The sequence below is a fragment of the Cavia porcellus genome, unplaced genomic scaffold (assembly GCF_034190915.1).
Source record: "Cavia porcellus strain 051 isolate PalLab524CR breed Dunkin Hartley unplaced genomic scaffold, mCavPor4.1 scaffold_14, whole genome shotgun sequence".
NCBI classification, from domain to species: domain Eukaryota; kingdom Metazoa; phylum Chordata; class Mammalia; order Rodentia; family Caviidae; genus Cavia; species Cavia porcellus.
The window spans coordinates 68,847,377-68,869,554 of record NW_026947497.1 but is presented as its reverse complement, the minus strand read 5'-3'; the positions used below and the strand labels follow the sequence as shown (position 1 = coordinate 68,869,554).

The 22,178-nt window shown below is 38.8% G+C and overlaps 1 long non-coding RNA gene across 2 annotated transcripts in view; it reads left to right on the top strand.

Annotated features, from left to right (window-relative positions):
• Positions 1 to 13,157, top strand: part of LOC134478767 (uncharacterized) — an 84,050-nt gene extending 70,893 nt beyond the window's left edge. Inside the window, exons 5-6 of one of the 2 annotated variants that reach the window (XR_010051651.1) lie at positions 925 to 1,049; positions 9,764 to 13,157. This is a non-coding gene — a long non-coding RNA (uncharacterized LOC134478767). Of the gene's footprint in view, positions 1 to 924 lie in introns of both variants that reach the window. The other variant, XR_010051649.1, reaches the window with a different exon arrangement.
• The last annotated feature ends 9,021 nt before the right edge of the window (positions 13,158 to 22,178 follow it).

The following is a 22,178-nucleotide window of genomic DNA, read 5'->3' as shown; positions in this document are numbered from 1 at the left end:
AGCTTCCCAAGTTTATACTTTATGATCCTGCTAAACATAAAATTGTTCTTGCATAGCTAGTAACACAGAGAGCTATTAAATTGCCTTCATATATACCTAGCTTCTCTTTGGGTAAGTTTTAAATGTTACTGTTTCCCCATTAAATAATGACTTGAAATCTGTGAATGTTCATTTTACTATCCCCATAAAAGACATGACTTTGCCCTTTTGAAAATTATACTTCAACAGACAACTCAGTTCTGAGGCCTCCAAGGATTTGGTTTCCTTATCTGTGCAAAGATGCATTAGGACTATAGGGTCCTAAGAGCTTACTGTGGTATCTGAGCCACTAAGCCATCTGGGACCCTCTCTTCCTTAACATCATAGGGTCCCCAGAGAAAAGGCCATTTCATCTCTATGGAGCAAGAGTTAATGACCACAGCATTGCTTCCTCCCACTCCAGCCCCTTTGCAGGAGTCGTCAAACCACAATAGAATACTTTAGGCATTCAGTAAACCTGAGATCTTTTAGAAGGTCCCAGGTGCCAGATGACATTGTTATTTCCAATTTACTCTCATTCCTTTTTGCCTCTTCCTCCCCTAACGACTTCCTGCTTTCCACTACAGACATGAAAAGTTCCTGGTTCTGTGTCTACAGCTTTCAGTTTAACCAGGAGGTTGAGCTATCACGCCTGAGTGTTCTCCTGTTTGACATCTATAAGTGGAAATATATGCCTTTGGGTCCCAGCTGAGGGACCTGAGGTCAAACAGACACTCCTTTCATGTGCGGAAGAGGGTGGGTCAGGATCCCTCTCTAAAATCACTACTGTTTGTGACATCAGATGTATATGTCCTTGCAAACCTCTGGAGGCCTCTCTCCTTCCACACTTGTGTCTTGAGGATATGTTTGCCTCCTACTCTAAGCTAAAAGTGCTTTGTTCTCCAGGGCGAAGAAAGAGTTGCTGAGAGCAAAGAACAGAAGAGATGGCTCAGGAAGGGCAGGGAATGCATTTAGTATTCCTTGAAATCCTCAGTTTCTGGCCCTCAACTACAATTAATCATCAACACATGGTAAATCTCATTCCAGTGAATGGACTGATTTTGTTAACAGCAATTTTTCCTGAGTGTCTCATGTCAGATGTGTTTGCCTGAGAATCTGCTCAGTGGTTACATACTTCACAAAATATTTTTCTCTTTCTTATCCTAGTTTAGCTGCCTGATCTGACTGACAGTATCCATTGGTGGTTTGGTGGGCATTGCTGAATTTCTCTTCTTACCTTTCTCCCCTTCAGTACTGCCCCAAAACATTAATACCAGAATCAATTCCTTAGCATGGGGCTGGAATGATGCATCCCACACCAACAACCAACCACATCCTGGGTCATCACCACTCATAGTCTGGGCTTGCTCAGAGTTGGTAGATGGACCATGGATGTAAGAAAAGACAAACAAGCCTTCATTGATTTTATCATGGATTTAAAGTTCCCTACAGGCCGTGTTCGCCTTTGATGCCTCTGTTGGAGCTCGCCAAGTGCCCCTTCCCTGATATTCACATGCAGCTAACAGACTTGACTCTTAATACTAAAACTGATCATCTAGGGCTCTCTCATCATTTTCAGAGTAAATAAATCCTACCTCTGCAAATTCCCCAATTGTGATCATATTTAATTTGTGAGTGGAGGAGGAGGGAAAGAAAAGATTAGAGAAGACAAGGGGATATAAGAAGAGAAAACAGAGAAGAGCATGTTAAAGAAAGAAAAATAGAATTTGGCCAAGAAGAAACTTGCAAATCTAATAAGCCTTAATTTTTAAAAAGTGGAATTTTATCATAATTATTATCAAAGTCTTATGTGTGCATAGCTTGTGAGATGCAAAATAGTTTGACTATGCTTTTTACAAAATTCACACTTTCTGTTCTCTTTCATCTTCCATTTTCACACCCAAAAGCAATTATTTAATGCCCATCTGGCTTTTGCTTCTAGTATTCATCTCTGTGTTTCTGTTTGTTGATTTTTTTCAATTTTTGATGTCAACCGCTCGTTTCCTCATGACAATGAGGACTGAATTCTTTCACACTCTGAGCCTCTATTGGACATATTCCTCTTCCCCTCAGATGTTTTTAAGTCAGATTTTTCTTAAACCAATATTTTGGTCATACCGTGATTATTTCAAACTATGACTAATAATGGCTATATTATGTAAAATATTATAATTTTGCATTTACTTTCACAACCCTTTTTTTCTAATCTTTGAAGTTAATTGCTTTGAATTTCACCTTTTCTGTGTACTTTTCTATGTTTGTATTTAATTCCTTCCTAAATTTTATCGGAAGTAAAAGTCCTCTCCATACATTTAAGAGTGCTAGGGAACATGTGAGTCCCCTTTGTTTTTCCTTTGGTGATGTCCCTTCCCAGAGCCTCCCCTCAAACTGATCCTCTCCCCTGAATGGTTTTCTCTCGGGTGGCTACACAACCATGTTCTGGAAGCTCACTCCTCCAATATTCTGCGAACTCCCTTCATCTCTTCCTACACATGGACTCTGTACACTCAGTGTGCATGGTTTACTCTCTCATATTTTTGAAGCATATCATCTAGTAGCTTCCCGAAAAATGGGTACGTGTGGAAAATGCTTTCTGAGTGTCTGAAAGTGATAATTATCCTATGTCTACATATAGTTAAGTTTCATCCGGGCATAAACTTCTATGCTGAAAATAATTTTCCTTTTAAACTTTGAGAGATAGCTCTGCTTCATTTTCTTTCAGCTTCCGGTGTTCCAGTCATCTTTTTAGTATCCCTCATTTGAACAGAGAGCCTTCAAATATCTTTGCTAATAGAAAAGCAAAGAGAAAAACACATGGGGAAAGTAATTGGAAGAGAAAGTCACTACAAGAATCTGGAAATGTTACACCTTAATGAATGAAATAAGCAATGTCTCTTCTTTACATCCAGTATCAGAAATTTTGTAATAATGAGCCTTAGCATGACTGCCCATTCATCGTATAGGTACCCCTAGCTGAAGCTTTTCCCCTAGAAAAGAAGACCCCCTGTCCTAGGGAGAAAATATTTTTGTTTTGTTGTTTTAATCTATGTTTTGTTTCATTTTTGTGGTACCAAAGATTGAATCTAAGCATTCACATATACTAAGCAAGCACTCTGTGACTGTGACTGACCTACATCTGCAGCACTTCTTGAAACTATTTTTAAAGAATTCTTCTCCTAGTTTCCTTTTCTCCATTTTCTTTCCCATTTCTTGAATACTGGGTCTTCCACACCAATCTGCGAATTTTACATATTTCCTGTTTTCCATGTATGGGCAAGTAGGTAGGCTTTCAAAAGGTCATTTTCAATTTATATAGTCAAAGAAATGAAAAATGGATGCTCAACTGAGAGCAGCTAACGCAGCTGTAAACATCAGGATTCCCCCAACACTTGGGAGGCTGAATCAGGAGGAATGTTGCAAGTATGAGATCAGCCTGGGCTATAAAGTGAGCTCAGGACCAGCCTGAACTGCATAGAAAGACCCTGTCTCAATAAAATAAAATAAAATAAAATCAATCAGGATTCCTTATTTAATCAAGACATGAGCCCTATTTCAGGCTCATAACTTACTATCTAAAAGACAGACCAGATCCTCAGGAACAAGTCAGGAGCTCTCACTTCTTCCACAAAAGAATGCATGACTATTTATTTAAGTAATTGCATGCTTTGAAAGAATATCCAGACACCACTTTGGGAACTTTTTGATTTAGCATATGAATTGATAATATTCTCTGAGTACCTAAAATAAATCATGGCTTGCAGCCAGGTCAGGCTCATAACAGTTTGGTGAATGTTCCAGCAACTCACCCAACGGCCATTTCCATAGGCCTCAAATATCTTACTGGACTGTATAGATGTGGTGGATAGCAGAACTTCTTATTGAAATGAACTTTGATTCATTCGTCTGTGGGTTAAAAGTTACTCTAATAAGAAACTTCCCCAACACACACAAATCAAGATATGATATTATTAAAAAAATATATAAAAACATCGCATCTGGTTCCTGGTTCCCTCAACTGTGGTTCTTCCCCTGATCTCTGATTTCCAAATGCCATGGTTGAGCAGTTCTCTCCATTGTGTCATTCCACCATGATGTTTCTACCTTGGTGCCAACTGACCATTGACTGCACTCTCTGAAACCATGAGCCAAACAAAATGAACTTTGTTACAGCAATGAAAAACTGACCAATATGTCTCACAAATTCTTCACTGCAATATCTCTTGGTACCTCCCTGACCAATTTTGACCCAGGTTGGCAAGAGCAAAAGCCACTCCTTGAGAAGAATCTTGTAACCAAAGACTGAAACTCTTCGAGGATGAGGGTCTAGAACCCTCATTAGTTAAGTACCACCTTAACCAGTAGAAATGCTAGAGTAAGGAAGATCAGGGTGGATTAGAGGAAAGGGAGCTCATGAGTATCCAGCTGCCATCTCAAAGCCAGACACAATGTTAGGGACTTAGCTCCCCTCTTAAACCTTCCTCTTGCTCTTTCTTCATGCAAAGAATCCTGAAAGATCCTTATCCAGAAGTACTTAACTTTTCATACCAACCAACTAGATGTAAATGATACAGAATATGAATCACACTGAGAACTGTAGTGTCACTTAGATCACTCTACCTGGGACAGAAATAATTATCCTCCAAGCCTCTAAGCCCATTGGCTCTGACCTGTAGCTAGAAATTTCCAAAGGATTTTTCTCTGATATTAACTGTTTCACCCAAGAGTAACTGAGGTTTGTGTCCACATGTTTTATAAATATCTTATTTTCTTTTTTTTCTCTAAGATAGGTAATAGTTCTAGTTTTATTTTTTCTTACTCTGATCCTTAAATCTTCTCTGTGTATTGGTTGTTGTTTTGTTTTTGAATCTCATTATTCAGTGTGTAGATTTTCACTATCTCTTTGGTGGCTGAAGGTTTTCTTCTGTAAAGGATTCACTGAACTCTGAGTCCCCCTGTTAATAATGGTCTTCATATAAAGTCTTTTAACCAATGTTCCTGCTTCTTTCTTCTTAGGATCCACCTTTAGAAGTGATGACAGCCTACAGCTTTGGACTCTCTCTAAAATTGTTCCGCATGAATTTGGGCCTTCATTTTTCCATACTGCACTTACATTCTAGGTCTCTATTCTGCTTGATTGCTTACCCATCACTCATCCATCAGGTTACATCTAGAGGTCCTCCAATAGCCATATGCTGGTAGGTAGGGCTTCTAGAAGGTGATTGGATGATGGGACCCCTACTGAGCTGAGCTAAGTTGAGCTGAGTTGAGTTGGTTTCAGGAGGTGGAACCTGGTCAAAAGAGGGTGGTTACTGGGGAAATGACCTGAAAGGATGGATTTCACTCCCCAGCTCATCTCTTCTCTCTCTGCTTCCTGGCCACTATGTTACATCAGGAAGCATGGCAGACAGACAGGCAGGGGCAAAGTACAAATATATTATTCATAGTAATGCCCACTGTGATCTACTTTGTCTAACAAGACTGTACCTCCTAAAGTTTCTGCCACCTTCCAACAGCATTATCAACTGGAAACCAAGTCTGTAGTACATAAGCTACTGGGAACACTAAAAAGCCTGGCCACAATTGGACTGTTATTAACACTCACCTGGTTAAAGCAAAATAGTGCTTCACCTGAGGAGCTTAAATTAATCACACCTGTGAAGTCTACTGGGCCAAGTAAAGTAACACATTATCAGGTCTGAGGGACTAGGACATGAACATTTTGAGGGAACAGAAGTAGCACCATAGTCTACCATAGTAACTTGCTGATAATACTTGTCAGAACTAAAATTTGATCAATATATATTGATACCAATAAGCAAGTGTGTGAGTAAATGAATGAAGGAAGACCATTTCATGATTCAACACACATTTATTATTATGGCCTTGGTCATGTTTTACACAATTTGTGGAAGATCTCTTGGAAACCAGTGCTTATTCTACCAACTTAATTTCGCTTAATGTCAAAGAACAGATTGTCATAGTAAAATGGCTCAATTTATTGATCATCATGTAATCAACATAAGAGAAGAAGGCAGACTTAGTTTTCAGCAATGGGACTACAAATATAGCAAAGTAAGAAGACAACAAAAATTCCCAACTCAAGAGTGGATAATGGATGCCTGGGTCCATCTTCACCAAGCTGTCAATCAGAGTTAAAGAATGCTGAGGGGAGATGGCAAGGATTTGGATGGTTTTGCTATTATGTATCTTTGTGCGCCTTGCATGTATACAAACCTCCAAGGCAACCTCAGAGGTTCCGGGCCCATACAAAATCCAAGCCATGGATGAAGAGCAGGAAACTGCTCAAAGTCTCAAAACAAACTAAGTGGAAAATATCCACCTATGGCAGTGATGACTGAAAGACCCAATTAATCATATAAATGTAACCGGAAATGTCACTCAGCGCAACCGACCTGAAGGTGTCTTCTCTCACCCATGCTGAAAATCTACCATTTTGCTATAAAATCCACCTGTCTGCTATATGGACTGTCTACATGTCTCATCAGAAACCTTTGTTTAAAGACCAGCATGGCTGGTTCCTCTGACATCAGGATCTGCCCATGTTGGAACCCTGTGACATTAAGAACAGGTTTTCAGGTGAGAAGAGGGTGCCCATGCTAAGGGCTCAAAGCTGAACATGCAAGGTATGGCTAACAGTCCACAAGGACTGGAGCAGCACAAGGCTGAGGCAGGCTGAGCAGGCAAGTAGCCACATAGTAGGTGAGAGTGAAAGGGGAAGGAGGATGCTGGGTATCATTTACACAGAGGGGAGCTGATTGTCCACACAGCCACTCTCACCCTTGGACAAGACAGGGAGCTGGTTCCTGCAACTGGAGAACTCCTGTGGGCTAGAAAGGGAATGGTCAGTAAGGAACTACAGGACACTAGGAAATAGGTTTCAGACTGAGTTTTTGTACCAACATTCACGTCTATTATCCTAAGGTTTTCGATAAAGGACTACTCCATCTTGATCAATCCTTAGTTTGTTAGAAGGACCAGATCTCAGACTTAGCTGGGCCAAAGGCAGGAGAGGGGCTACAGCCAGGGGAGGCTCATCAGGTTTTAGGAGGGAATTTAAAGAGGATTTTATGGTCATCTGCACCAAATGACATGGAAGAGAAAAGGAAGATGCATTCTTCAAAACTTTCCTGAAACATTTAGGGAAATAAAAGAATAAATTTTCTGCATACAAGCTAGATGGAAACTTACAGTTTATCAATTAGACCCTTAAAAGCTCTCTGACAGCAAAAAGCCAGAGGCCTGGTGACTTTCTTCTAGCAAACTCTGAAAGGGACAAATCAGTGCTAAACTGAGCCTCTTCTCAGGAAGGCTTAGTGCTGAACAAATCCTCTCTTACCTGCCCACTGCTGTCTGTGAGTACCACCTCCACTTTGAGGCCATAGAGTCAGGGTCAATGTCCTTATCCAACTTAAGGGTCCACTGCGCCCAGGGCTTTTCCTGCTGGATAAGTTCTTAAAACATCTGCTTCCATGCGCTGATATCCAAAACCATTTTCCTGCTCTAAGGTAAAAGTTCAGTGTTCAGTGAGATCCGCCACATTTAGCTGACTTCCCAGTAAGACAAGAAATTTCTTATCTCTTGTTTAGTTTCTGCCTCCTGGTTTGTACTTTCCTCTTTTAGATCCAGCACTCAGAGCAATTCTTCCTTCTGAAGACAGAGGGCAGCACAGTTGTGTCACTTTATGGCTTTGTTGTGCTGAGTACAGAGCTGTGTTCTGGGTTCTGAGAGCACCATAAATTAGTTTTTATTTCCTTTTTCTCTCATTTGAAAAATAAACAGTATATTCTTTTAGGCATTGGATTAAGAGTTCCTACCCGCACCTATGTTCACATCATTGTGGAAACTGGAGAGGTAAATGGAGGGGCTGTGTTCAATACCCACCTCATACCCTGGCAGAGTCCTTGCCATGGCCCCTGAAGGAACATTTTTCCTGGTAGTTGGCAGATGAGTCACACAGAATGGAAGTGTTGAGCCAAAACCCCCAGAGCAAATAAGCAATAGAGGTGAAACTTAAATCTAGGTCCCTGTGACTCCAAAACCTGCAGTCTGCACCCACTTCAATCCTTGAGAAGTAGCCAAGAATGTTGGAACTCTGGAGCCAAAAGCAGAGAAACAGCGGTGGAACCTGAATCAGTGGTTTGGTCTAGCACATTTCCTGCATCCGAGAAACAACCAGGCTCCACAAGGTATTGGTTACCTCACTGAGGACTGGAGGAATCCTTATACTTTCCTCACTATCACTAAGAAAAAGATGAAGAAAGAGAAAGGAAAAGGTAAATTACAGCTTTTTCTACCCCATAATGCATTTGAAGCAACTCATTCTTTGTACCAAGGCATTGTAACTCCAGGATAATCAAATTACAGAATTTATTCATCGGAAGAGGCTTAATACTCTGTCCATTTTAATGAAACTTATTAAAGGAGAATTACATAACAGAAGGTGTTAAAACAGTAAATTTGCTTAATATTATATATATATATATATATATATATATATATATATATCAGTGTAATTATATTTAAACGCTTTTAAAAAACATACAAGATCCTGAAATTTAATGGAAGAGACTGGCATTATACCTCACCACTGGACCTATACAGCACACTAGGCACAAAGGGAACCAATAAGATTATGGTAAAGCAGAATTAGAGAGTTGCCTTAAATAGATGAAACAACATATTTATCAACTATCCATAAACTTATTGCCGAATGTCAGGCAGGTCTCAATCTAATCACAACACAAATGAGACATCATCCAGTATGTTCATTCCATCCCTGAACTACTGAGAATCAATTTTTCTTTGCAAAATTCCTTTTGCAAAAATCCTTCCTTTTCAAAATCGATGTATGTTTTTAGTGCTTTGGGAACACTTCTTTTCCAGCTGACTCTCTGCAGTTCTCCGGTTTTCCCCTTCTCTCATTTTTGTCAGCTTGCCCTATTAGTTAACAGCACAGATCTGTAGCCAGTCTACCCATGTTGAGACCTAGACCCACCGCATATTGCTTTGCTGGCCTTACCAAAATCTTGAACATCTCTGTGACTCAGTTTTCACATATAAAATAGGTATAATCACATTTCCTACCTCACACAGTGCTGTGAGTACTGAACATTCTTTAAAAATAGCCACTGGCAATAGAGTAGAGAAGCGTTTGATATTTTCATTGTTATTGTTGCTTTGTTGCACATTTCTTTAAAGCTAACACCTTTCTTAAGTAGTTTGTGGATACAAGATAAAATCACAAATATTTCTTTTTTACATTATAGTACAGGTAGTAAAATTATAAGAATATGTCTAATACTCAGAGACTATAATAATAGTCACTTAGGAATGCAGACTGGGCAGAAACGTACCTGATTTTCATATTTTACCTCCATCCCACTCTGTCACCTCCCCGAGCAAGGCTAGTTCTTCCCCTAGGACATACATCCAACTTCTGTTTTGATGGCCATCCAACCTGTGAAAGGTGACAGGAAATGTAGCAGATGTTACATGATGTCCACAGCCAAGTGCTGCTCAGGCCCCAGGGCTAAGTCTGCTAAGAAAACAAAGATTACATTAAACTCCTCAGGAAAAATAAGGCATAATTTATAGTTTTCAAGGGAGTGATTTGTTGTACTATTTCTGTAAAAACTTGGTTGGCTTCAGGCTTCTTGGGGTCTACCACTGGGATGAGGGAGGGTCTACCTTGATAGACAACCACTTATTTTATTTTATTTTATAGATAAAACTTTCAGAAGCACAAAGAAAGCTCAGACTCAAAAAGGAGAAGTGCTCTTACTGATTTTTGTCTTGCTATTTGCGGCTACCATGAAAGGTGGTCCTGCTATGCCACTCTGCCTTGAAGCCAACTGAGTACAGATTGAAACCTCCAAAACTGGGGTGGATACTAGGAATTGAATTCAGGACTTCACGCTTGCCAGTTGAATCTGGGTGCCTGGCCTCGGCAGGAAGATGGTGGTCATGGAGGGGAGTGGCAGACCAGAGAACTGCACTGACTCGCAGTGAGTGTGGGGGACTCAGTCCTCCCCATGGGAGTGGGTGATTGGCTAGGTGTCATTTTGGAGTCAGGCAGGATAAAACCAGAACGAGAACTGCAGCCAGCCTCATTTAGCCACTCCTAACACAGAGCAGATTGGTGAGAATTGCTTGGACTGAGTCGTGCCCCTGTGCATGATCCAACAGTCAAGGCCGAGGTTTCCTTAAATCTATCCCTAACTGGCCCCAACCATGCAGCACACACTGGGAGTGGTAAAGACTCCCAGTGGTTGATCAGCTCAGAAGGGAGGGGCCAACCTGCCACTGTACTCCAGGTAGTCACCAGCAGATTGGGGAGGGCAGCAATCCCTAGCCAGCACACTTCAGAAAAATTATAACCCATATAAGAAGTGCTGGGGACCCCACTATCCACTAGTCTGGAAGAAACCAGAAACATGACAAGAAGAGGAAACAAAAGGCAGTCTCCAGCCTCCAAGCCAGGCAGTACTAGCCCAGGAGAGGTAAACACAGAAGACATCGGAAGTTGTAAATCTGCAGTTTCAGAGGCAACAGTATCTGACATAAACAAGTATCTTCGTGAAATGATAAAAGAACTTAAAACAGAAATACTAATACAAGTAAGAGAAGATATAAGAAAAATAATTTTTAAAATGGTATGTGTCTCTCAAGAAGACACAAATGGAAGAATAGAGGAGCATAGCAAAAGGGGGAAACTGTCAATGAAGAATATTTAAAAAATTAGGATACACAAAACACATTCAAAGAGATTACCAAGAAATTAAAAATTCCATTGAAAGCTGGCAAAACTGTTTGAAAGAAACTAAAGTTAGGTTATCAAACCTTGAAGAGAAGTTTGCAACTGGTGATCACGAAAGCAAAGATCTCAAAAATAACAAGGAACCAGGAAGTAACAATACAAATGCTAGAAGATGACAAGAGAATCTATAACTTAAGAATTAAAAAAGTGAGTAAAGAAGCAGGAGTAAACACAAATGAAATACAAAGGCTACTTACAGAAATAATTAAAGAAAACTTCTCAAGCATAGGAAAAGGAAATGATATTCAGATATATGAGACACAAAACTCCGGCCACCTATAACCAAAATAGATCAACACCCAGACATATAATAATCAAGATCCCAGAAATTCAGCACAAGAGCAGAATATTAAAAGCTGTTAGAAAAAATAAACAGATCACCTACAAAGGAAAACACATCAAAATCACAACAGACTTCTTGATACAAACCATCAAATCAAGAAGACCTTGGAGTGAAGTATTCCAAGCCCTGAAAGAAAATAACCTCCAACCCAGATTGATGAACCCTGGAAAACTATCTCTCAAAATTAATGGAGAAACAAGATGCTTCCATGACAAAGAGGAGCTGGGAGAGTTCATGACCACCAATCTAACCCTACAAAAAATACTGAAAGACATTCTAGAGAAAGAGAGAAAAGACCATGGTTTGAGGAATAGTGGCAGCAGGGGCTCACTGAATGGGGCAGACATTGGAATGAAGGAGAAAAGTAAACAATCAACGGCAGGAAAATAGCATGGCAGAGATGAGGCAGAGAAGGTTGGCCATAATTGCTAACACATCTGGCCTTGATACACTAACAAAAAGAAACACAGACGAGTGGATCAGAAGATAGGGTCCATCAAGATGCTCTATATAAGAAATATAATTAACCTGAAAGAGGGCTTATGAACTGAAAGTCAAAGATGAGAAAATAATGTTCTATGTGACAGGGAACCAGAAAAAAGTGGAGGTAGCTCACCCTTCAGCTGCAGATTGGTTGGAAAGACATAACACTTTTATACAATGGAGAACTACTCAGTTATAAGGAAGGAAAACCTTGAGGCTCTTGTAGGTAAATGGATGCAACTTGAGATCAAGCTCAGGGGTAAAAAGGTTCTGAACCACTTAGGTTAAAAAGGTTCAGAACCACTTAGGTAAATAGCGAGTTGCCTCCCTAATCTAAAACTAAAGGAGCTAGTGGGATACAAAATGTACAATGTACCCTGAGAAAGTGAAAGGTGAGGAACTGTCTAAATAGGGAAGGCAGAGGACATTGTTAATCTTGTGTCATGATTTGAAACCCATATTGTTTTCATCTCTCTGTTCAATTTGGTTATATCCTGTTCCACTTTGTCTACTTGTACTAGATTTGATGGCATGGACAGCTATTCCAAAGATAGCAGGATATACTACTGTAACCATTTTTGTTTTTGTATTAACATAATTTGAAGCCCTGTATTGCTTTCGTTGTTTTGTTATGACTGATTTTATTTGAATGTTTTGTTTGATTGCTGTCTTGTCTTGACTGATTTTATTCAAATCTGTTATGTTTGACAGTATCAAGTCTGAGGGTATAGACAACTATTCTGAAGACAATAAGATTCACTATGATACCCATTCTATTTTGACTGTTATCTTCTTTTGAAGTCTCATAATGTCTCCAATGTTCTGTTTTTATTGATTTTGTTCTGTATTGCTATGTTCAATTTTATTATACCCGATTATATGGGCAATTCTATTGAAGATAACAAGAGACATCATTATAATAATTGTAGATCACCTTGTATTTTGGTTTTAAGTCATGTACTATGTCCATCCTTTTGTTTTGACTGACCCCATTTTGTTTTTTGGTTTTTTTTTTCATTTGGTTTTATTCTCTTCAAAATGAAAAAAAGGAGAAATGACCAACCCAAGCTTTCCTAGCTTTTGGGTGTTGACTATTTTGTCCCAGCAGTGAGGAAAGTAGCTAAGACGGCAAAGGGGTATAAATTCTAAATTCAGCACTCACTGAATTGCTTAACCTCTTTGAATCTTAGTGTTTTGTTCATAGTAGATAAATAACTATACTCATTTCATTAGATTGGCTGATTTGCATACTAGCATAATTTAGATGTTGGCCATAACAACAAAATATCTTGTAGCATTATTTCACAAAAGAAAGAATATCAAGCTTTGCAATATCATTTCAGTGGAATAAAATACTTGAACTCAATATTTAAAGAATGCAGAAGACATTATGTCATGCATACAAGGGAGATAGATATTTAAACCAAGAAAAAGAGTAAAATGAAAATTTAGAATACTTTTAGAACACTGTTGTGGCTTGCATCTAGATGTTCTCCCAAAGGCTCGTGTCTTCATAGCTGGAGCTCTTTGGACGAGCTGGATCCAAGACACGTGATACTGGGATTAAGGGCATGATGCTGGCATTAAGGATTTCTTACACCTGGAAAGGATGAAAAGGAAAGACTGTATCAGCTACTGCTGTCTCTCACCTGCTTTCCATGGAGTGTTTGTCCTCTGCAAGGCCCCTCTGCCATGCCACACTGTCTTGGAGCCAGCCAATTATAGACTGAAACCTCTACAAACTGTGGTCTGATATAAATACTTCCTCCTTTAACTTTGGGTGTTGGGTGTTTTGTCTCAGCAATGAGAAGAGTAACTAAGACAGATTCACCTTAGATCTACAGATTCCCTACTATAGCCTAATAGCTACTGACTCTTTTCATGGGATGTTTCAGAGTAGATGCATCCAACGAAGCTTTGTAAAAATGCAGATGTTCAGGCTCACCTCAGGAAATTCTGACTACACAAATCTGGCATTGGAAGCTGTTGAAACTGGAAATTGACCTGGGGGATGACCCAGACATGATCCTACCAAAAAACAAAAAGTACCCAAGTCACCTACATGAAGAAATTGCTACAGCCCAAGAAAAAACACCAAGCACCTAGACAATCCAAGCAAAAGATTACAAGCAGAGAAGTGGCAATTGGCCTCATGCTTCCCATTAAATAAATATGCTGCATTAATTGAGCAGTTCCTTTCCTCCCATCAGGAGAGTAAGGGCTCTACCTGACCTCAGCTTTGTCATTTCTTCATCCTTTTGTGGTCCTTCACCTCAAGAAACTCAGGAGCCTCATGGGTCATGACAATCTGGAGTAGTGCATTTTAAAAGGCTCCTAGGCTTTATACTGCAGGACAAATATCCCTATAGATAGAAAACTCTGAAGCTCAGGAAGTTTGAGCTTCTTGCCTCAATCTAACATTATGAGTGGCAGAGGCAGGATTGAAGCAAGGTTGTTTCACTCCCAGATGTGTGCTCTTTTCCACGATAAAATTCTGGAAGGCAAGACCAGACTTCATTCATCTGGTTATAACAGCTGAGCCTCATAGAATCCGGAGAAGGCCGCAGTCATACTGCATGAATTTAATTGACAGAAAAGCACATTGAAAGCAACGAGGATAGTTATAAACTGGAGACAGAACAGTCAAGGCAATTACAATGCAAAGTCATGGAGACATCACATAGCCTGCCAAGGTCTGCATGGATAAGAGGTAACAGCTTTACCTTTTCAGCTTCTATCTGGACATTGACATGAAAATTCAGCTGAGACCTAAAAGACCACCTGCTGAAATTAGAGAAAATTTTAAACTTGTGTAAATGGCAGCCCACAAAACAAGGAGGAACAAGAAGCTTAGTGAATATCTTGAGGTTTTCTTGATCTCAACTGTAGTAGATGTTTTAGGTAGATTCAGACTTGCTCCTACAAAGACTGTTCACAAGATTCATGCTGAAATACTTTCTGAATGGGGCCTAGTCTTCTTCTGGAGTTGCTGATTTTCCTAAGTTCCTTCCAACAGACCAATTTCATAGCATCTTCTGTGTATTATCCCTTGTAAGAGCACAGTTCTGTTCTCAGCCATGTGAACTTGAATTAGATTCTCCCATTATTGTTGGGACAAATGGAGTCAGTTTTCTCTTTCTCCCTGCCTACTTTTCACCAAAGATTATTTTTTTTCATTTTCATTTTTAAAAATGCAAATGTATTATAATAGTTTTTCATGAAGTAAAGATACGTGGGCCTTGTGAGATTTAATTACTAGGTGTCAGTTTCACATGTCAAGAATGTAGGGAGAGATCAGCAAAGGTTACAGCTTCAGAATAAAACCTGTTCTGCTCACAACATACTCTGAAGATGATGAGGCTGTGTGATTACAGGTGACGAATGTTGCTTGGGATGGCAGCACTATTTCACTATTTTGCCTTCTTGCTCCTTTATAGCCCCAGGATTTATAATGCTTTGTCTTGTCTGATTGCAGTTACAGTCTGATGAGTGTCATAATGCTGTGTACACTCTGAGGTCTTATTTTGTGTGTATGTTTTCTTCTATTTTGTATTTGTTATAATCCATGTCACCCCATAACATATTACTTTTTGCATTCACTTCTTGCTCTCATTAAACTCCTGAGATTTAAGAAATGAATATTCAGGGTACAAAAATATAGAACTGAGGTGAAAAATTATCCTGGCATATATACAGAGAATTGGATAAACATGTACCAGACAGTTTGTTAAATATAAAAAGGACCAGCTCAGTTATGAGGGGACCTGGACTGAATCCAAATTGTGCCAACATCTGGTTGAATCACATTGACTCCGAGCTGGGTTTCCTTTTCTTTGTAGTTAAGGGCTGGACTAAACTGGTTTCCAAGCCTAGTGTTAGTTCTGGCATTCTTTTTTTTTTTATTTAAGAGGAAAAAGAGAAAAACACAAAACAAAACAAAGCAGTGTAAGGTTACATATAATACAGAACTACAAAAAAAAACATAACACTAAGAAATCACCTGTTAATAGATTACATATTATCATCTTGGAAATAGTTGCTCAAATCACAGTATCAAAGAATACAAAGTAGACATTCAAACAGCTGTGTTCAATGATCCAAAAACATTAATATAGTCAGCTATTCAACACCCCTATACACACTTGCTGTTATATCCGTTAGAGCTCTTTTTTTTTCCCTTCCTCTCTTTTTAAAACAAAATTTACACATTTTAGATTTTATTACTCCTTAGTTCTTGTTACTTTTGGGGGGGGAGAATAAAGTCAAATATGGCAGAACAAAGCTGTCAGTCAAAACCAAGGATAGACTTAGCACATGATGTAGAACAGAGTACACAGTTATTAACAATAGTTATCAACGTTGTCTCTTGTTTCCTTAAAAAGATTTGTCTATCTCATTAGATATTATAAAGTTGGACAAAACAGTAGAGAACAAGACCAATAAAACTTAGGCACTGTAAACATTACAGGACTTCCAAAGGAGACAATAGTCAAACCTGAATGGGCATCTTAGTGAATCTTATTGCCTTCAAAGTAGTTGCCTATACCCTCAGACTTGTTACTATCCCACAGAATGGAACAGAGTCTAATCAGTCAAAACAAGATCGTGGGAGTATTACAGGACTTCAAAACAAGTTAATAGGAAATCGAAAAGAGTTACTATTATATATCCTAATTTTTTTAATTTTTCCCTTAATTAAAATAAACATAAGAAATAACTAAATAATTTTTTTAAAGAATAATAGTTACCATAGTGTCTGTCTTTTTCCTTGAGATATTTGGATAAAACTTCATATACTATAGCTTCAAATATTTCCATATCAAGAAGCCCAGAATAAAGCCTTTCTAATTAATAAGTGAAAATTTTATAAGGCTTCAAGGCCACATAATGGGGAATCATGATTGCCACATATTTTCATATATTTGAATCATTACTTACATTAGGGAAACTATTCGGTATTCATACATGCGAGATTGATTTATTTCACTTATGAGTATGGTCTCAAGCTGCGCCCATTTATTGATAAATATCTCAATGTGATCCTTCTTTATAGCTGAATAATACTCCATTGTATAGAAATACCACAACTTTTTTATCCATTCCTCAGTTGATGGACACTTGGGTTGTTTCCAAGATCTGGTGATTACAAATTGTGCTGCTATAAACATAGGTGCACATATATCACTGTGGTATGATGCTTTCAGTTCTTCTGGGAATATGCCTAGAAGTGGAATAGCTAGAATAAATAGGATTTCCAGGCCCAACTTTTTGAGAAACCTCCAGACAGACCTCCACAAAGGCTGTACCAGTCTACACTCCCACCAACAGTGCAGGAGAGTTCCTTTTTCCCCACAGCCTCTCCAGCATTTGTTGTTGTTGGTTTTCTTGATCCTGGCCATTCTTTCAGGAGTGAGATGGTATCTCAGTGTGGTTTTAATTTGCATTTCTCTAATGACCAATGATGATGAGCATGTTTTCATATATTTATTTGCCATTTGCATTTCTTCATCTGAGAATTGCGTATTCATCTCAGATGCCCATTTTTGGATTGGATCTTTGAATTTTGGAGGTCTGAGTTTCTTTAATTCTTTATATGTTTTACACAAGAGTCCCTTGTCTGAGAGAGAGTTCACTAAAATCTTTTCCCAGTTTGTGGGTTTTCTTTTCACTATGCTGGAGATTTCTTTTGACATGCAGAAACTTTTTAATAAGAAGTGGTCCCAGTTATTGATTCTGGGAAGTATTTCCCCTGCAATTTGAGTCCTGTTCATGAATTCTCTACCTACTCCTATGTCTCCAAGGTTTCTACCCACTTTGTCTTCCAGTAGATTTAGTGTTTCTGTTTTAATATTCAGATCTTTGACCCATTTAGATTTTAATTTAGTACATGGTGATAGACATGGGTCTAGCTTTAGTTTTCGGCAAATGGAGAGCCAGTTTTTCCAGCACCATTTATTAAAGAGACTGTCGTTCTTCCAGTGAACCTGCTTGGCTCCTTTATCAAAGATAAGGTGGTTGAGTGTGTTTGTAGTTTTGGTTGTATCTTCTAATCTATTCCATTGATCTTCGCCTCTGTTTTGATTCCAATACCATGTTGATTTTACTACTGTTGCTTTGTAGTATAATTTCAAGTCAGGGATTGTGATGCCTCCTGCTTTGCCTTTGCTGCTTAGAATTGCCTTTGCGATTCTAGGTCTCTTCTGGTTCCAGATGAAATTTAGGAGTGATTTCTCTAGATCTATAAGGTATGTTGATGGTATTTCTATTGGGATTGCATTGAATCTGTATAACAGTTTTGGGAGAATGGCCATCTTCACAATGTTTGTTCTTCCTATCCATGAGCAAGGGATGTCTTTCCATTTTCTGAGATCATCTTCAATTTCCTTTTTCAGTGTATTATAGTTTTCACTGTATAAGTCTTTCACTTCTTTCGTAAGAGTAATTCCTAAATATTTCATTTTTTTGCTTGCTAATGTGAATAATCCAGTTTCTCTTATTTCCCTCTCTGTGATTTTGTTGTTTGAGTATAGGAATGCTATTGATTTCTGAGTATTGATTTTGTATCCAGTCACATTACTGAATTTATTTATTGTATCTAAGAGTATTTCAATGGAGCTTAGGGGGTCTTCTATGTAGCGTATCATGTCGTCTGCAAACAATGACATCTTAACTTCTTCTTTTCCTATCTTTACCCCTTTTATTTCTCTTTCTTGCCTAATTGCTCTGGCTAGTACTTCCAGTACTATATTAAATAGGAGTGGTGATAAAGGACATCCTTGTCTTGTGCCTGATTTTAAAGTAAAGGCTTTCAATTTTTGGCCATTTAGTATGATGCTGGCTGTTGGTTTGCCATAAATGGCCTTTATTATATTGAGGTAAAGACCATCTATTCCAATTTTCTGTAGAGTTTTTATCATGAATAAATGTTGGACCTTATCGAAGGCTTTTTCTGCATCTATAGAAATGATCATGTGATTCTTATTTTTGGCTTTATTGATGTGGTGGATTACATTTATTGATTTGCGTATGTTGAACCATCCTTGCATTCCTGGGATGAATCCCACTTGGTCATGGTGTATAATCTTCTTGATGATTTGCTGGATCCTATTTGCCAATATTTTATTGAGGATTTTTGCATCTGTGTTTATTAGGGAGATCGGTCTATAGTTCTCTTTTTTAGTTGGGTCTTTCTCAGGTTTTGGTACTAGAGTAATATTTGCTTCCAGGAATGACTTAGGAAGGATTGCTTCCCTTTCAATTTCATTGAATAGTTTGAGGAGTGTCGGCATTAGGTCTTCTTTGTATTTCTTGTAGAATTCTGCAGTGTATCCATCTGGGCCTGGGCTCTTCTTGGTGGGTAAGGACTTAATTACATTTTCAATTTCAGTAACAGAGATTGGGTTATTCAACAGTTTTACATCCTCTTGATCTAGCTTTGGCACTTCATATGCTTCTAAGAATCTGTCTATTTCTTCTGTGTTATCAAACTTTTGAGAGTAGAGGTTTTTGAAATAGATGTTGATGATCTTCTGTATTTCTATTGGGTCTGTAGTGATTTCTCCTTTTTCATTTCTTATTGCATGAATTTGAGCTTTTTCTTCCCTTTTTTTAATAAGGTTGGCTAGGGGCTTATCGATTTTATTTATTCTTTCAAAGAACCAACTCTTTGATTTGTTGATTCTTTGGATTGTTTTCTTAGTCTCTATTGCATTGATTTCTGCTCTGATTTTTATAATTTCCTCTCTTCTTTTGGCTTTGGGCTTGACTTGCTCTTCTTTTTCTAGCTGTTTGAGGTGTAGCATCAAGTTATTTATTTGTATTCGTTCTGTTTTCCTGATGTGGGAACTCAGTGCAATAAATTTTCCTCTCAGGACGGCTTTCATTGCATCCCACAGGTTCCGGTAAGTTGTATCTGTATTTTCATTTTCTTTTAGGTATTGTTTGATTTCTTCTTTAATTTCTTCTGTGACCCACTGATTACTCAAGAGTGTGTTATTCAGTTTCCATGTGTTTGTGGGATTTTTGCAGTATCTTTTATCATTAATTTCTAATTTCAGAGCGCTATGATCCGATAACATGCAAGGGATGATTTCAGCTCTTTTGCACTTGTTTAAATATGTTCTGTGAGCTAATATATGGTCTATTTTAGAAAATGATCCATGTACTGCTGAGAAGAATGTGTATTCTGATGTTGTTGGGTGGAATATCCTGTATATGTCTATCAAACCCATTTGTTCACAGGTATGATTCAGTTCTGTTATTTCTTTGCTCATTTTCTGTCTGGTTGATCTGTCCCTTGGTGTCAATGGCGTATTAAGGTCTCCTGTTACAATTGTGTTACTGATAATTTGAGTTTTCATTTCTGTTAATAATTGTTTTATATAACTTGGTGCTCTGGAGTTTGGTGCGTATATATTTAAGATAGTTATCTCTTCCTCTTGGAGTTTTCCCCTTACGAGTATGTAGTGACCTTCTTTGTCCTTTATGGTCATTGTTGGTTTAAAGTTCACGTTGTCTGCAAACAGAATGGCTACTCCTGCCTTTTTTTGGATTCCTGCTGCATGAAGAATTGTTTTCTATCCTTTGACTTTCAGTCTGTGAGTATCCTTCTGGGTTAGATGGGTTTCCTGTAAATAGCATATGGTTGGATTTTGTTTCTTGATCCATTCTGCTAGTCTGTTTCTTTTGATTGGTGCATTGAGACCATTTACATTAATGGTTATTACTGTTAAATGCTGGTTAATTGTAGGAATGTTATCTCTCTGCTGTTGCATCTTTATCTTTCTGTTCTGTTTAATTATTTGCTTTGCTTAGTGGTTTTTTCCTTTGTGTATCTAAACTGTCTTTCAATATTTTTTGCAGGGTCGGTTTGGTGTTCATGAAGTTCTTCAGCTGTTCTTTGACATGGAAGTATCGTATTGCACCATCTATTTTGAATGATAGTTTTGCAGGATATATCAGTCTTGGTTGGAAATCATTTTGCTTTAGGATCTGGAATATTTCACTCCATGCTCTTCCTGACTTTATCGTTTGTGCTGAGAAGTCTACTGTGATTCTGATAGGTTTTCCTTTATAAGTGATCTGTCTTTTCTCTCTGACAGCTTTTAATAATCTATTCTTATGTTGGATTTCTGGGATGGTGATTATTATATGTCTGGGTGTAGTTTTATTTTGGTTATGAGTGTTTGGAGTTCTATATGCTTCACTGATCTTGATGTCAGTTTCTGATCTCATGCTTGGGAAATTTTCAGCTATTACTTCTCTAAATATCCTCTTGACATCCTTTATGTTGTCTCCCTCTCTTTCATTAATCCCTATCATTCTTATGTTATTCTTCTTTGCATCGTCTTGCAGTTGTTGAATTGTTGTTTCCTGATTCCTTGTTACTTTCAAAAGATCTTCCCTTTCCTGTTCACTAGCTGCAATCATGTCTTCAAGGTCTGAAATTCTATCTTCACTTTCATTAAGGCGGTTTTTACAACTTTCAGTGGAGTTTTTTATTTCCTGTATATCTCTGTGCATCTGCATTATGTATTCTGTTTGTTTCTTATATTGCTCGTCTAGGGATTCTATCTTTTTGTTTAGTTCCTCCAATTTTTTATCTGTGTTTTCTTTAGATATATTTAGAATCTCTTTCATTTCTTTTATCATTTCTTCTTTTATCTGGGAGATTATTTCGAGTTTGAATTTCTTTAAAGCTTCCTGGAGTTGTTTGTCAACTTCAGTAGCTATTATGTCCGATATATGAGGTGGATGGGATATATTTTCTTCTATATACATTGCTCCTAGGGTTTCCTGAGATGGGCTGGAGGTTTGAGGTTGTAATTTGGTCTTTCGTTTTGTCATTTTCTATATTTCTGTGTTTCAAGTGTTATTTGAAAGCTTCCTCAGGATCTGTTGAAAATCCCCTTCTATGTTTGGAGCTACTGAGACTCTGACACCGCACTACCCCAAGCCATTGGGCCTACAGAACCAGTGGCCCTCCTCTGCCTGCTCAGAACTCCGCAGTTCCAGACAAGCTGGGCCTCAGGGACACTCTGCGCCCACCTGCCCCTTGGTAGATCCACAGCTCTTCAATCACAGCCGGGTTAGGGTGCTCACCACAGGCCGCAGTGCCTCAGGAGCCTGTGATCCCTCCCTGCTTGCAGAGATATCCACAGTCCTCTAGGCAAAGGAAGGGACTTCTGCAGGCACTCCGGATCCGCCCAGCTCCTCCTCTGCAGGCAGATGGCTAGGCGCGGCTGGGCTCGGGGGATAGTGTAGGCCCGCCCATCCGTCAGGAGCTCAGCAGACTTCCAAGTGTAGCCGGGAGGGATGGGGAGGCGGCTGTAGTGGCCTCTAACCCACTGCTCCACTTCACTGCACCCAGAAGCCTGGGGGGTCCGGAGCAGTCTGAGATTTGGGCAGACTGTGCTGGGCACTCACCACAGGCTGAGGTGCCTCAGGAACCTGCGATCCCTCCCTGTTTGCAGAAGTATTCAGTCCTTCAGACAAAGG